This window comes from Schistocerca cancellata, chromosome 4 (genome assembly GCF_023864275.1).
Source record: "Schistocerca cancellata isolate TAMUIC-IGC-003103 chromosome 4, iqSchCanc2.1, whole genome shotgun sequence".
Classification (NCBI taxonomy): Eukaryota; Metazoa; Arthropoda; class Insecta; order Orthoptera; family Acrididae; genus Schistocerca; species Schistocerca cancellata.
Genome location: NC_064629.1, coordinates 719,606,029 through 719,623,147, shown reverse-complemented (window position 1 = coordinate 719,623,147; position 17,119 = coordinate 719,606,029). Strand labels below are relative to the sequence as shown.

Genomic DNA, 17,119 nt, shown 5'->3' with positions numbered 1-17,119 from the left:
TGTTTGATACTTTGCTGACATATGGCAGATATGGCACTGTCTTCTCCTCCTTGTCATTTTGTGTCTGCGGCGCTTGTACTTTCTGCCTGAAAGCATGTTGGGTTTGTCTCTCATCATATCTGTTCTTCTTGAAAATACATTTAAGGTGGTTAAGCTCCCTTGGTAGGCTTTCTATGTCTGATATTGCATGGGTCCTCTGTAACCGTGTAAGTAGCACAACCTCACACTGTGAAGGATGATAGCAGCTGGCAGTGTGGAGATATAAATCAGTGTGGGTGGCTTCCCTGTACACACTGTGTCCTATAGTGCCATCCATTTTGCGCTTGACTAAGATGCCCAGACAGGAGAGTTCGTCATTCTTTTCCATCTCCATGGTGAATTTCAGTCAGATAGTCCAGATGTTGGAGAACCTTCTGAAGTCTTTCACTCATATGTGGCCACACCACAAACATGTCAGCAACATATCTGAAAAACCACATAGGCCTCAGTACAGCTGTTTCCAGAGCTTTCTCTTTGAAGTCCTTCATATACAAGTTTGCCACAACTGGTGACAGAGGGCATGCCAGGGTGACACCACCCGTTTCTTCATAATAGTCTCCACTAAAGAGGCAGAATGTTGATGTGAGAACAAATTTAAAGAGGTTAGTCATTTTCGGGTTGAATTTCTCCCTATTCAACTCGAGGGAATCAGCACTCTGGGAAAGAGGGATACCATACCAATATTCACCATAAGGTCCTGGCCCCTGAAGTATAATTCTTGTGCTTGTTGAATGAAATGTACAGAGTTCCTGATGTGGTGCTGACATTTATTGACATAGGAGCTTAATACTACTGTTAGATGTTTGACCAGCAGGTGCACTGGTGTGCCTATGTTGTTTACAATAGGACACAGAGTGACACCTCATTTGTTAACCTTTGGTAAGCCATAAAGCCTTGGTGGTGCAGTAGCTCATGGTCGAAGCTTCTTGACGATTTCCTTCAGCAGGAACTGGGGCAGAAGCTCAATAGTCTTCTTCTTCTTCTTCTTCTTCTCCTTCTCCAGTCATGTCTCCCTCCAATTTTCTGTATGCTGGATCCCTGAGTAGGACACACATTTTGCGACTGTACCCTGACAGCAGTAGTAGTACAGTGGCATTTCCTTTGTCTGCAGATAGAATGAGTATTTCAGGATCATTCCATAATTCTCGAATGCCAGCTCTTTCCATTCTCATGATGTTTGTCCCGGAGGGGGAGGGAGGGGGCGGAATGGCACATTTCGTGGTGTATCTCTTCCGCATTGTCATTAAGTAGGGTGGTAATTACACTCACAAAATCTGCAAGTATAGTAGTTGATGATGGTGCGAAGTTGATTTCCTTTTTCAGAACTGATTTTGCACACTGTTAATCTATTTCCCCATGAGGTTGATTATGGTTCATGCTTGCTCTTCTTATGGCTGTTGTTCTCTTGCTGCCAGATGTTCAAACTTGGAAACTTGTTTGGTGGTATCACTGCTTCGAGATTGGACTGCATGAGCCCAAGAAATTGTGCCTTCCTAAGAAACAGTATTCACTCCTTCCAAACTAACTACAAGAGTAGACCAGATGTGGTTTAACAGCTCTACTAAAGAGAGAGCCTGCACACCACTTGTCTGTCCTCTTGTGGAATATACAGCAAAACAGTTCAAAGAAGGGCACCTCATTTTGTATTACTTTGAAATAGGGGAGAGATTATCATATATGATATGCAAGTTGTGTGGCAAACATTAAAACAAAGGTGTTTTTGTTGAGGCAAGATCGTTTCGTGAAATACCATCACTAACTTTCTCATCCAAAGGCAAAAATATTTTTTTGTCACACACCTACACAGGAATAAATTATCATCAAAATATACTAAGAGAAATCAGAGTACATACGGAGAGATTTAATTGTTTGTTTTCCCCATGCGCTGTTCAGGAGTGGAACAGTAGAAAAATAGTCTAAAGGTGGTTCATTGAATCCCATGCCAGGCACTTAATTGTGAATTGCAGAATAGTCGTGTAAATGAAAAGGGATGTGTGTAGGGACAGCCAAACCACTCCAGGAAGTGCAGCTCAGGGCCATCAACCAAGAATTGTGCTCTGCTGTCACTACTGATAATGTAGGGGAGGAAGCACAGTAGACCCGCCAATAGGATCTCACCTGACCAACAATGTGAGTGAGTGTTAGACGTTCTGTGCCAATTATTGGATGCTTTTAAATCTGGACTGGAGAAGAGACAGGTCAAGCAGCCCATGCTTAAACACTGTGTGAGCACTTGGGGATCATCCACCAATTAGCTAATGCTTGTTGCCAGCTTAACAGCACATAATTCTGGAGGAAGCGGAGATGATGCTGCATAATAACATCATACAGCCTTCAGAGTTCTTTGTTCTCTGCTGTAATCCTTGTTAAAAAGAAGGATGGCACAGGATGTTTCTATGACAACTATCACTGACTGAACAAAATCACAGAAAAAAATGTCTAGTCACTGCTATGGATGGATGACACCCCAGAGTAGTTGAAAGGAGCAAAGTATTTCTCAACTATGGACATGCGGACATGGTACTGGTTAATCATGGTAGACAAAGCTGACGGGAAAAATATGCATTCATAATTCCCATTGACCACTATGAGTTGAAAGTTATACCGTTTGGACTGAGTAACGTTCCAGCCACCTGCAAACATATGATGGTCACAACCTGCTCTGACACCTTAAATGGACAGTGTGTCTTTGCTACATGGATGACACTGTCGTTTTTTCAAAGGCATTTGAAGACCATATAAGATGGCTGACAACCGTGTTGAAATGTGTTCAGACTCCAGGCCTCCACTCGAATCTGAAAATGTTCCTCTTCACCACACAAAAAATACAAATCTTTGGACACCTAGTTAATGACACTGGAGTCCATCCTGATCCAGAGAAAATAAGGGCAGTCACATATTTCCTCAGTGCTGGGCATATTCTTGACAAACCATTCAGTTGTGACAGACCAGTGCTAACTCACTAGGCTGAAGGCTCTGTCGGGTCGACTAGCAAGATGGGCACTGAGTAGCTTCAGGAGTACATCACCACAGTGGTATACAAAAGTGGATGCAAACACAAGGACGCAGACTTCCTTTCAAGGAATCCCATGGCAGAACACAGCAGTATGGACAAAATCTCAGTAATTGCTGCATTAAATGGCATAGCTGCTGAACAGTGGAGAGAGTCAGCATTGCTGAAAACCATAGAAGTTTTAAAGATTGAAGAACTGACCAAAGGAGAATTCCAGTTAATAAACAGAACCTTGTATAAGAGGGACTATGATCCAACTGGGTGGAAATGGCTGCTTATCATCCCTGCTATGTTGACAGTTATCCTGAAGCTATTACACAAAGCGCCAATCTAGGGTTCGTGAAGAATCTAGACAGAATCCAACACAGGTATCATTTGCCAGGTGTCCACTGATCCATTTGACACTATGTGAGCTACTGTAAGGAACACCAGCAACAGAAGAATATGCTGCAGTTGCCTCTGGGGCATCTTGTGCCAAATCCACCACAGTAGCAACATTCCACGAACCTGGAATTGACCTCTTGGGGATGTTCCTGAAGTCAACAAATAGAAATCAATGGATTACAGTCTGCACTAACTACTTCACCTGCTATGTTGTCACCAAAGCTGACTGCCAAATCTCTGGAAATTGCTAGATTCTTTGTAGAAGACATCATTTTGAGGCACAGAGCACCCTTGCTGAAGATTTCTGAATGTGGAAACGTTTTCCAGTCAAGAGTAGTATCGGAGGTAATTTCACATAGAGACATCATTCACAGGTCAAAATTACCTACCATCCACATGCAAATGGCCTCACAGAAGGCTTTAATAAGAAGTATATCAGATATGCTATCAACGTAAATTGATGTCAAACACTAGATACAATACTGACTGTTGTGACATTTGCATACAACTCAGCAGAGCAGGACACTGCAGGCTTCACACTGTTCTTTCTGCTCCATGTTCACAAGGCTGAAAAGAACAATGGATGTCCTGGAGAAAGATCAAGAGTGCTGCAATGCCAAGAACTGCCCAGTGAGATACAGCCCCAGAGACTTGGTATAGATTTTTATGCCTGTGCAGTAAGCAAGGCTATTGGAAAAGTTACTGAAGTGCTACTTCAGGCTGTACCACATCCTTCGCTGCTTGTCTGACATCACATACAAAGTTAAGGATTATGTCTCTTCATCAAGAAGACAAAAGCACAGAGAAATTTTCTGTTTTCTCCTTATAAAGCCCTCTTATGCTCCTGAGGCACAGATCGACATTGTTGGCTTCCCATTTGAGGAAATTTAAGGCCTACTTGATGATCACAAAGCTTCAATGGAAGTAGCTACCTTTAATGGTCACCACAGTGAAGAAGATGTGAGAACATGACCAGAATGCAAGGGGCCTAGTGAGAATTTCTGAAACAGCTAACTGACATCATGTGGGTTGCCAGTTCAAACAAGACCACCAGGTAAAGTACTTATCATTTCTGAAAGGTTCTAGATATGTCTTATGTTTGTACATTCTGGAATATTCTATGTTTGTATATGCAGAAGCATTGGCCATCCAGGAGGTCAGCTCTGCTCTATTCTTGCTGCATGCTGGGGTGCAACATGCAGACGACATCCAAGATGGTGCACTCCAGGCAACGTCCTTCATGAAAAGGACATCGAAAAGTCTACACAAACAAAGACCGTACTGGACCACAGCGATCTCTAATGGTGCCCACAAAACAAAAATGGCATTTTTAAACACCAACTGACAAGGCACTTTGGCTCCAAATTAAATAATTTGCAAATCAACGTAAAAGGAATCTCCAAAGACAAATGTGAATACCTAAGCAGATTGGCAACTGATAATACCAGTGACATAATAGCTCTTCAAGAAACTCACCAGCCACCAGAAGTTCCTGAAGTAAGAATTAATATTGCAGGATATAAGCTGATAGCACACATACCACCTATTAACCATGGGTCAGCTGTATACATCAGGAACACTCTCAGTCACTACAGAATAATTAAAGAAAAACAGCAACATGACGTTGAAACAATTGCCATCGACGTTAACCGTGTAACTATCATTACTACTTACAAACCATCCAAAACAACTTGGGTAAATTCTGTACTTCCCACCTTTGCTCTCACTTTAACAGCTGGCATACTAATTGGTGCTACAGCAACACCGATGAAAATGGTGAAAAACTAGCCCAGTGGATAGAAAAAGAAGATCTCCATGTGAGCTATGATGCCAAGGACCTGAAAACTTTCCAATCAGCAAGATGGAACACAAACACCAACCCAGACTTGTGTACACTTAGCAAGAACACTAATAACATCCCTCTACCCCATACAAAGAAAACATTAAAGAACTTCCCAAACAGTCAACACAGGCCTATGCTAATCACCGTGGGTATATAATTCCCCCTAGTAACCTCCATCAGGAAACTATGATGGAACTTTAACAAAGCAAATCGGCCACAGTATACCAAGGAAATCAAAGACAATATTCAATGGATCAAACCTAAAGTAGAAAACTACAAATGATTTATTGGGATGATGATCAGTGCTGCTAAGAGAAACATACCCCGAGGCTGTCGTAAGGGATATATACCTTACTGGGACGAAGTCACTGAAGAGCTATACAAAGAGCACAGCAAGAGCATTGATAACAAAAAGGGAAAACAAATACTAGAATCATTAAACCAAAAATGGAGAAACAGATGGAAAACATTAACATCTGAGTTTAACTTTACCCATTCCAGCAGAAAGGCATGGTCCCTACTAAGGTAATTGGGCTCTGCTTCTTCTAAAACTATTAGTGAACCAACCTTACACGCCTCACAGATAGCACAACACATTAAACAACAAGCTGAAAATGTTCCTCTGGACTGAACAGCTGCAGTTGAAGCAAAGAAAGAGTTGGACGAAATGGCCAAAAATCTGCAACCTCACCCCTATTACTTGAACACCTTCACAGAGCTAGAAATAAAAGAAGCCATTAGGAGCCTCAAAAATTGGAAATTCATCAAACACCTACGAAAGAACGGCACACGTTGGCTAAGAAATTTCTACAACTACATTCTTAACATTAGGAAGATCCCACAACTGTTTAAAATAGCTCACACTATAGCAATACTCAAACGAGGTAAGTCACCCAAAGATCCAACAAGCTATTGCCCAATAGCATTACTGAGCACAAGCTACAAATTGCTGGAAAAACTCATACACAACCATATATATATATATATATATATATATAAGGCTATAGATGAAGTAATACCACCATTCCAGGCAGACTTCCGCAATAATCATAGCTGCTGCAAGCAAGTACTGGCTTTGACATCATACATAGAAGCTGGCTTCCACAGAGGACTGAAAACATCAGTGGCATTCATGGACTTAACAGCTGCCTACGATACTGTTTGGCAGGATGGTCTCATGCTGAAACTGAGGAAAGCGATCCCATGGCTTCGGCTCACAACTGTCCTGAAGAACATGCTCACCAATTGCAACTTTAAAGTGACAAGTGGAATGGGCGTCAGTAACTCTTTTAAGGTCATGAATGGACTACCCCAGGGCTCAGTCTTAGCACCACTACTATTCAACCTCTACACCAGCGATACGCCTGACACAGTGAGCAAAAAATTCGGATATGCTGACGACCTGGCCATATCAGTTCAAAGAAAATCTCTCAAACAAGGGGGCAAAGACTTTACCGGATGACCTTGAAGGTCTTAACAAATACTACAGAAGATGGTGTCTGCGCCCAATCCCTTATAAGACAGAAGTCTGAACTTTTCACCTCAACAATAAAGCCGCCAATGAAAGGCTGACCACGTTATTTGACCAGCAGAGGGTGAAACACAACTTCCATCCTAAATATTTGGGTGTAACACTGGGCAGGGCCCTAAATTACAAAGAACTCCTTAAAAGTGTCAGTCAGAAGCTCAAAACATAGAATAATATTATTATGAAATTGGCGTGTACTTCCTGGGGTGCAGATGCATCAATTCTTCGAACAACAGCAACATCAATAGTCTACACCACTGCAAAATACTGTGCTCCTGTCTGACAGAGAAGTCACCATACCAAAATGGTAGTTGTGTAGCTACACCATACCATGCATCTTATCGCTGTGACATTAAAATCTACCCCAATACAATGGCTCTCCGTCATCGCCAACATAGCGCTGCAAAAAGTAAGGTGGCAAAAAACATCTGTTAAGGAATGCGAAAAAATGACACAAACAGATGACGAAAAATGCCTACCTATTCAAGACATCATTAGAAATCTACCAAATCACCGATTGAAGTCATGAAACCCGATATGCAATAACAGCAACATAAGAGGAGAGGAAAGCTTTAACCTTGCAGACACTTGGAAAAAGGAATAGGAGAACTCATTCAGTAATTATTACCTTATAACAGACCCCTCAAAAGCACTAAAAGGGATCAACTTTACTAGGAAAGAATGGTTTAACCTCAACTGTACCTGAAATGGCTACACTAGATGCAAGGCCACGCTCTATAAACGGGGATTTGTAGATAACCCAAGCTGTGACTGTGGAGCACCTGAGCAATCTCTGGACCACATCACAAAAGTGTGCCCTGTTATAACCTTTAATTCACTAATAATTTGCGTGGATATACAAACATAGAAACAATAGTGAGTTTCATGCTACCAACTCCGTATCTATCACTCAACTGCCGTGCCGTGACATGCGGCCGGCGCAGTTCATAGCTAGGTGGCGCTCCCGCGCTCAGCCGAGCTGCGGAGCGCCTCTATCGCCGTGTTCGCGTACTGACGTAGCGGCACTTTTAAATCTTGTGGCACAGTCACAACACTTTCCCCCCCCCCCCCTTGAAAAAAAAAGACACTCATTTTCTTGGAGACACGGACAGTGCGGAGACATCCATGGCCTCTTGGGAGACCCCGAGAAGGTCCCGCGGAGAAACACGAGAATATGGTCGAAAATGTTCAGGACGGAAGCTTGTGCGTGGAACGTGCCTCCTGGACGAGATGATGGGTGAAAACTCCAGAGCAGCATCCATAGATGTCGTGGACCTGGGGTTGTGCTCCAGCGAGATGGGTCCCGGAGAAGGCAGCGTCGCGACTGGGGCCGGTTCCGGCGTACTCGGAAGCAGCAGCGACGTTGGCGGCAGCAACACGCACGGGAGATCGACAGCAGCGACAGGACTGGCTTCTCGGGCTGGTGGAGGCGAAAGAAGGGGCAGTGGCACCGGCGTGACCACCACTCGTGGGCGCATCTGGTCGTAATGGCGAACAACCATGCCGTCGTCCGTACGTATTTCACAAAGCCGGCAGCCGCGAAGAGCCTTGACCACCCCTGGAATCCATTTAGGGTGAGATCCATACCCTCGTGCCCACACGTCGGCGCCCACCGAGTATTTTCCCGCACTAGGGGACACAGTACTAGGCCTGACAGGGTGAAGCAAGTGCAGTAGAGTGCGCGGTTGGCGGCCATGCAAGAGTTCAACAGGGCTGCGATTACCCAGAGGCGTGAAGCGATAAGAACTCATAAATTGCAACAGAGCATTGTCGGTAGAAAGATCAGTAAGGAATTTTTTCATCTGGCTTTTGAAAGTGCGGACAAGGCGCTCAACCTCCCCATTCGATTGGAGATGGAAGGGCGGTGCCGTAACATGATGAATCCCTTGTCCAGTACAAAAATCACGGAAGGCCTGCGAAGAGAACTGAGGGCCATTGTCCGTGACAATCGTGGATGGAAGACCTTCTAGCACAAAGATTTTAGACAAAGCCAGCGTCATCGCCGCAGTGGTGGGCGACGGACATTGAACAACAAACGGGAACTTCGAGAAGGCGTCAATCAACAGTAGCCAATAAGTGCCGAGGAAGGGGCCGGCAAAGTCAGCGTGCACCCGTTCCCATAGCTGCGCCGGATCAGGCCACGGAAAGGGCATTGTATGGGGTGCAGCCAGTTGTTGAGCACACTGACCACACGCAGCGACCATGTGGGTGATGTCCGAATCGATACCGGGCCAATAAACATGCCTGCGGGCCAGGGACTTAGTCCGAGAAATCCCCCAATGGCCTTCATGCAATAGTTTGAGAACATCTTTGCGAAGAGAAACTGGCACCACGACCTGTGGAGATGCGCCATCCGTGGCCAGAACAACAACACAATCACGAACAGACAGACGAAGGCGCAAGGCATGGTAGTTGCGAAGGGGATCCGATGCCTGGCCCTTGGTCCTGTCCGGCCAACCCCGTTGAACAAAACCGATCACCTGACGTAGGACCGGGTCCCGCGCAGTAGCCGACGCGACCTGCGAACCTGTAAGCGGAAAACCCTCGACCGCAAGACGTTCTTCCTCATCAACATGGAAACAGAGTAGTTCATCTCGATCGAAAACCAGGTCGGGGCCCATCGGCAAACGCGACAACGCGTCAGTGTTGGCGTGCTGAGCCGTGGGGCGATAGTGAATCTCATAGTGAAAACGAGACAAGTATAAGGCCCAACGTTGCAGGCGGTGAGCTGCCTTATCCGGAAGCGACGCCGATGGGCTGAACAGAGAGACCAGCGGTTTGTGGTCGGTGATGAGGTGAAACTTAGAACCATACAAAAAAATGCTGAACTTTTTTAGAGCATAAATGATAGCGAGCGCCTCCTTTTCGATTTGAGAGTAACGCCGTTGCGCATCATTGAGGGTCTTGGAAGCATAGGCGATGGGTCGTTCCGACCCATCCTCATACCGATGGGCAAGAACAGCCCCTAGGCCATACTGTGACACGTCAGTCGCCAGAACCAAGTGCTGACCCGGACGGAATGTGGCAAGACAAGGCGCCGACTGCAAATGAGCCTTCAGGCGGACAAAAGCCTGTTCACACTCGTCGGACCAACAGAAAGGAATGTTTTTGCGTAATAGCTGATGCAGAGGATGAGCCACCGCCGCCGCGAATGGAATGAATTTGTGATAATAAGCAATCTTGCCTAGAAACGCTTGAAGTTCTTTGACCATAGACGGCCGGGGTAGAGCGGTAATGGCCGCAACGTGCTGACGTAGAGGACGTATACCCTTACGGGACAAGTGGAAACCAAGATACACAATCGAGGGTTGGAAGAACTGTGACTTGTCCAGATTGCACTTCAACCTGGCCGAATGCAGAACCCGAAATAACGAATGCAAATTGCGAAGGTGCTCCTCAGTGGAGGCCCCCCTGACAACAATGTCATCCAGGTAGTTGATGCAGCCAGGAACGGCAGCCGTGAGCTGTTCCAAAAACCGCTGAAAAATGGCTGGCGCGCTAGCGACACCAAATGGTAACCGCTGGTACTGATACAACCCACAAGGAGTGTTGATGACGAGAAATTCCTTGGAAGACGCATCCAACGGCAACTGATGGTACACCTCCGATAAGTCAAGTTTGGAAAAGAACTGGCCCCCAGCGGGCTTGGTAAATAACTTCTCAGGACGGGGAAGAGGATAAGTGTCAATGAGGCTCTGAGCGTTGACAGTGGCTTTAAAATCGCCACACAATCGCAGACTCCCGTTTGGTTCAGAAACCACCACGATTGGCGATGCCCATTCGCTGGAGGCAACAGGAAGGAGAATCCCTGAAGCTGTTAACCTGTCTATCTCAGCCTTGACAGGTGCACGCAACGCCATCGGAATAGGGCGTGCCCGAAAAAACTTAGGGCGAGCTGTAGGTTTAAGAGTAATGTGGGCTTCAAAATCCTCGGCACGACCCAGACCAGCATAGATAACGGATGAGAATTCAGAACACAATCCATCCAGCTGTTGATACGGAATATCCTCAGATATGAGGTGCACATCATCATCAATGGAGAACCCAAACAACTGGAAAGCATCATAACCAAACAGATTTTCAGTGCCCGCATGATCCACCACATAAAACGTGAGGGGCCGAACAACAGACTTGTAGGCAGTGGAAGCATCAAACTGGCCAACGATAGGAATTTTCTGTTTATTATAAGTTCTCAGATATCGTGTAACTGGAGACAAGGGAGGGGAGCCCAACTCCAAATACGTGTGAGAATTAATGAGAGTTACTGCAGAGCCAGTGTCCACTTGCATGCGAGTGTCTTTATCCAGAACACGAACAGTAACAAACAACTTATTTGTTTGAGAAAGCACACAGTTAACATCCATGTCCGAAGCCTCATCCTCGTCGACAGGAACTTGAGGGGACTGACACACAGAAGCAATGTGGCCTTTTTTCCTACATGAATTACACGTGACCCAACGTTTTGGACACGCGGCCCTGTCATGCTGTACGAAACAATGTGGACAAGCAGGAAGTGCAGAACGAACCTGCTTCTGTGGCTGCTGTTTTCGCTGCAAGCGTGGCGGCCCACCGCTACATTGTTGACGTGAGTGAACCGCCGCCACATCGTCGGTCCCCTGGGAAACAGGCAAATTGTCCGTGTCGAAAGTGGTCTGTATAGCGCCTACATCACACCACGCGTCTATTTGCGCACCAACAGCGTGAGACACTTCAAAAGATTGAGCGATGCTTAGAACTTCCGACAACGATGGGTTTGGCAGTTGTAAGGCACATTGCCGAACTTCTTTATCAGGAGCAAGCCGTAGAATAGCATCCCTAACCATTGAATCAGCATAAGACTCATGATGAGTGTCCGCGACAAACTGACATTTCCTACTCAGACCGTGTAGTTCCACCGCCCAAGCCCGGTAAGATTGATGGGGCTGTTTACGACACCGGTAGAACGCCACGCGGGCGGCAACGACGTGGGTGTTTGTTCGGTAATAGTTAGACAATAAGTCACACATTTCTTGGAAGGACAGAGAGGCAGGTTCCCGCAGAGGGGCTAACTGAGATAGCAGCTGATAGATCCGTGGGGAAATCCAAGATAGAAATAACGACTTACACATAGGAGCATCGACAACGCCGAACGCCAAGAAGTGTTGCCGCAAACGCTTCTCATAATCCTCCCAGTCTTCAGCGGCCTCGTCGGAAGGAGGGAACGGAGGCGGAGAAGAGGAATACAGACAATGAGTAAGCGACGTTGACAACGCCTGAATAGCAGCCGTCAGCTGTGTTTGTTGTTCAATGAGCGCTTGCAGAAGCTGTTCCATGTCTGCCCAGACACGAACGCACAATTCCCCAACGCAGGAAAAAAAATATCCTATCCTCATCGCCAAAAAGTGTTATAACCTTTAATTCACTAATAATTTGCGTGGATATACAAACGTAGAAACAATAGTGAGTTTCATGCTACCAACTCCGTATCTATCACTCAACTGCTGTGCCGTGACATGCGGCCGGCGCCGTTCATAGCTAGGTGGTGCTCCCGCACTCAGCCGAGCTGCGGAGCGCCTCTATCGCCGTGTTCGCGTACTGACGTAGGGGCACTTTTAAATCTCGTGGCACTGTCACAACATGCCCTACCAGGAAATTCAGTGGATCAGAAGAGGACTTCATAGAAGCCCCACCTCGAGCTATGAAGTGGATCCAAGACCTGGACATCGATGTGTAACCAATAGCTTCTAGTCTCACATAATACATGTCATATTTCTGTGTATCATATCACATTGACCACTTGCATGTATAAGAAATATTTTATTCACTAGTTCATTATTTTAAATATATCTGTATGTATATTCCTTTGCATTGTAATGACAATTTTTGTGTATGTGCTGCCGGCAAGTCATTTGATAAATATTTAATTTGGTGTCTGTAATAAACGTGCATTCAGTGCTGAGTGTTGCACTTCATTGGCAGTCCTGCTTTTGAATTTGGACTCAATTCTGATTATGTGACAATACCGAGGAACCATGAACCACAGTCTTCATAGGCCACAATAGTTCCACTATTGAAATCTGACACATTCTGGAAGACATTTCTCCTTACACATGTCCTAACAAAGTATTCTTACAAATAACAAACATGAAACTGTGATTTCCCAATGAGAAAACTGCTGTATAATATTTAATTTGCTACCTACTTTATGTGTCTGTGCCAATATGCTCATTATTTGTGTATTCAAGAAAGTAGTAAATTTCATGCCAATCTGTTGTTTGTCGCAGGCTGTTTTCATGGTTTTGTAATTTTAATCGCCAGCTGATCAAAATAGCTTTCATGCATGCACCTTGTCATAACCAACTTGGACAGTGAGATGGCACTGCGAGCTGTGAGTGGCCACCACAATACAACTGGCAGAAAGAAGCCATGCTCTCAGGGCAATCATCGGATCACCTGGTGGAGTCCTGTGGCTGACCTGCCTGATATAAGCAGATGCTCCACTGGGTACCGCACTTCCCATTGGCGCTATATGATCCGCCTATTACGCCAGCCGCTGTGTGATGACAATTACCACCTCACACCCAGACTACTCATGGACTATGTGATTATGTAATACTTCTTTACCACTTGTCTGTCCAGTGAATATGGAATAGAGTGTTAGTGAGTGTAAACCTCAACAGTGGCAACTAGTATTTTCCGGACCTGTTGAGCTTCAATTACACTAACATATGGACCCAAAATTGCTACACCAGTGACTGGCACAACAACAGGTTCAGCGACAGTTGGACAAGCAATTAGTGGAGCAACAGCATCAGCAGTTGGTTTTACAACAACAGTTGTCAGCGTTGTCTGTCACGAGATGCCTCACCTGCAGCTGTTCCTCCATTTCCTTCCTTTGTGGATGGCGTTGAGCTGTGGGACACATATTTACAGCACCTCAACCACCATTTTGTGGTGTAAATGATGATCAACACCAGTCGAAAGTGATAAGTTTATTTTTCTTCCATGATCCTTCCAAGCTGTGTTAGCTTTGCTCCACAAGTTGTCTCCTACAGCAAACCCTGATACTTTGTCACTTCCCAATATTTGCACTTTGTTGTCAGACCACTACGGAAGTCAGTCTTGAATGGCACGTGCAATATTGGGTCATTAAGCTTCACAGCCTTAATTGTCATCATGTTTTCACCTGCTCAGCAAATGCTTGTCAAAGATTGTATGCTGATTCTATGATTAGGGAGCCTCTATTTCAATTTAAACTGGATATTTATAAGTGTGCACACAAACTATGCACCATGCAGATCCTTCCTTGGACAAAATTCTTAAAATCGCTATAGAGCTTTCGAACTGGAGTAGTGAGTGGACTGTACAGGGGAATCTCTTTTTACTACACTGGCTGTGACGGCCAGGCCAGCAGTACACATGTCGTAAGCACGCACCAGGAAAACTGGAGCGCACCCTGGAATTCTGAGTAAACAACTTGTACCTCACAGTCATTCTGAGTTGCACAATGACACATCAATTGTTCCCACTAATAGTTCTTTTTTGGAGGTTGTGTCTCCTTCCATGCCTGGCAGGCACATGGGGCAGTGCCATCTTCGCTCATGCCCTCAGTATTTCTACTGGCATTTGCACGTGTGCTGCCTACACCAGTTGGCTATCAGTTTTGCCATGTCATTCATGGTGACATTGCTTCCATGTGCCATGTCATGCCTGCACAGTGGATTAGTGACGTGGCCACGCACACAGTATCATCTTTTCCAGCTGACTCCATTAACACCATTGGCACTGTCTTAGCCTGGCATCAGGGAAACCCTTCAAGCTCCTACTCATGCAGCATGTGATGGGTCAGGTGGTACCTTTCCAGGTGGATGCTGGCACATCTGTAACCATTTCAGAGTAAGGTCATGGCCTGTGGCTGTGGGTTTTCAACAGAAGTCTCATATAAAAATGTGTCCAGCATGCTTTCATTTTTGATGGTTTGTTTTGGCACAGCGGAAAACGTTTTTGGGTTAATGCCTTCAAGTAATCTGGGTTTTCCATTTCTGAGAATGTGTGTTTAGTCTCCCTGGATATTCTGTTTTAAGGAATTCAATATTTGATGACCTCATTTTCGAAACTGTTCGCTCCATGTTTGGGTCGGGCAGTATCTGTTGAGGTACGCCTTCAACTGAAGCCATGTTCGGCCCCATGTTCCGCACTGATGCCCCCGATTCCTCACATCCTCCAGGACACAGTGAAGATGGAACTGGACAGGTTGATCACCCTTGATGTGGCTGTCAAAGTTTCTTCCAGTCAGTGGGCTTCACCCCCCTTCATTGTCAAAAAACCAGATGACTGTCTCAGTTTGTGTGGTGATTTTAAGGCTATGGACAACTAGATGATATTAGATTGTTTTCCAATTCCATGTCCAGAGGATCTGTTCTCCAAACTACAGAACAGAGACTGTAACAAAAAGACTGATCTGTCAGGCACACATTTACGGCTGCTGTTACGTACAGATTCCTGTGACCATTGACTTTTACAGGTATAACTGGCCTCCATTTGAAATCACTAGTGCCCAAGCTCTTTTTCAGTGCTATTTGGAACAACTGATTCAGAGCATTCCCCCATGTGGCAGTTATTTAGATGACACCAATGTGACAGGCACCAAGCACCTCCAGAATTTGCACTCCTCATTTTCTCACTTATAGTCCAAAGGCCTGAAATGTAACCTCAGTAAGTGTAAGCTTTTCCAGCCCTCAGTGGAGTACTTTGGCTTCCTCCTCTGCAAACAAAACATCTGTATGACCAGAGACCATGTGCAGCCATCGATAACATGCCCCACCCCCAACTCTGGAAGAACTACACTGCTTTCTGGGGAGGATTTGCTATTATGGTCGCTCACTTTATGTGGTCACCTGTGTGTGAGGCAGCATTTCTTGCACTAAAACAGGCTCTGCAATTTGCACCATGCCTCATCCCATACTCATCGGGAAAGCCCTTCTCTTTGACACTGATGCCCCACAGCATAGACTTGGCGTGGTGCTCTCACGCCCAGACCCCAATGGCTCTGAACATCCCACTGCTTTCCTTTTTAAATCTCTAAGCCAAGCTAAGTGCAACTTCTTATGGATATTTTCTACACAGTGAAATGTTTATAACTGTCTGTACAGTGTGAAGTTTCAATTTATCATGGACCACAAGCTATTATTCAGGTTGTTTGGTACTCAGTCGAAACTCCTGGACAAACTTGCACAAAGGCTTAAGTAATGGGCAATGTTTCCACCACGTACAACTTTCTCGACAAACCTTCTGGTTGCCATGCAAATACCAAGGGTCTGCCTCATTTGCCGGATGGCCCGGATCCCGAGTTTGACATTCAGGAAGCCATTGTTCATTATTTTTCAACTAGACTTTGTTGACCTTTCAGGAGTTCCCCTCAATGTGCGGCTCAGACATGGGTGAACCCAACACTCTGTTGTCTAGTGGAACTGGCATGGTTGACCTGAAAGATTGCCCAATGACACCCATGGCATGCTGGAGACATACTTCGCCCTCCATCCTAGCTCTCCTTCTGTAATGGTGTTCTCCTCCTCCAGACAGAACAAGACTGGTCTCTAAAGTCATTATTCGGCCAGCCCTGCACTCAAAGGTCCTGGATCTCCTACGTGCCAGTCACTGGGCTGTTTCCTGTATGAAGTAGCTGGCCCTTTGGCATGCCTAGTGGATGGCCACCAAAACCAATATCAGTTTGATCCTGTACCACGTATGCCTGCAAGCAGCTAGTTCACTCCCCCCCCCCCCCTTTTTCAAGGTTTTTCTGCCCTGGCTCCGCTCTTGGGATTGTCTTCACATTGACTTTGCCAGCTCTTTTATGATGGATGTGCCCCATTGTGCTCAACTCATTCTCCAAGTTTCCTTGTATCCCCTCTACTACGTCAGCAAATGTCATTCGGGCCCTGTTTCACATCTTCGCAACTGAGAGTCTCCTATCAACCACTGACCCAGACAACGGTCCCCAGTTTGCCTCTACATAGTTCACTGTTTTTGTGAGCACCAAGGGATCACACACTTGCTCACTGCCCCATTCAACCTGCAATCCAACAGTGAGATGGAACAGAGGGTACAGGTTTCAAGGAGAAGATGTCGGCCATGGTACACTTTGCTTCTACAGATGAGGCCCTAAGAACCCTGCTAAGTTACTGCATAGTCAGCTGCTGTGGACTCTCCTTACACTGCTGTCTCCTCTAGGATCTTGGCTCCTGTGCCTCACGCCTGTCGCCGGTTCCAGCTTGGCATCTCGGTTTGGGCGTGATTGTTCGCTGTTCATTCTGGGTTCCTTCTCTGGCAGTGC

General features: G+C 45.7%; 1 protein-coding gene across 3 annotated transcripts in view; it reads right to left on the bottom strand.

Moving 5' to 3' along the window:
• Positions 1-17,119, bottom strand: part of LOC126183754 (glutaryl-CoA dehydrogenase, mitochondrial-like) — a 442,519-nt gene that overhangs the window by 412,194 nt on the left and 13,206 nt on the right. The window lies entirely within an intron of this gene.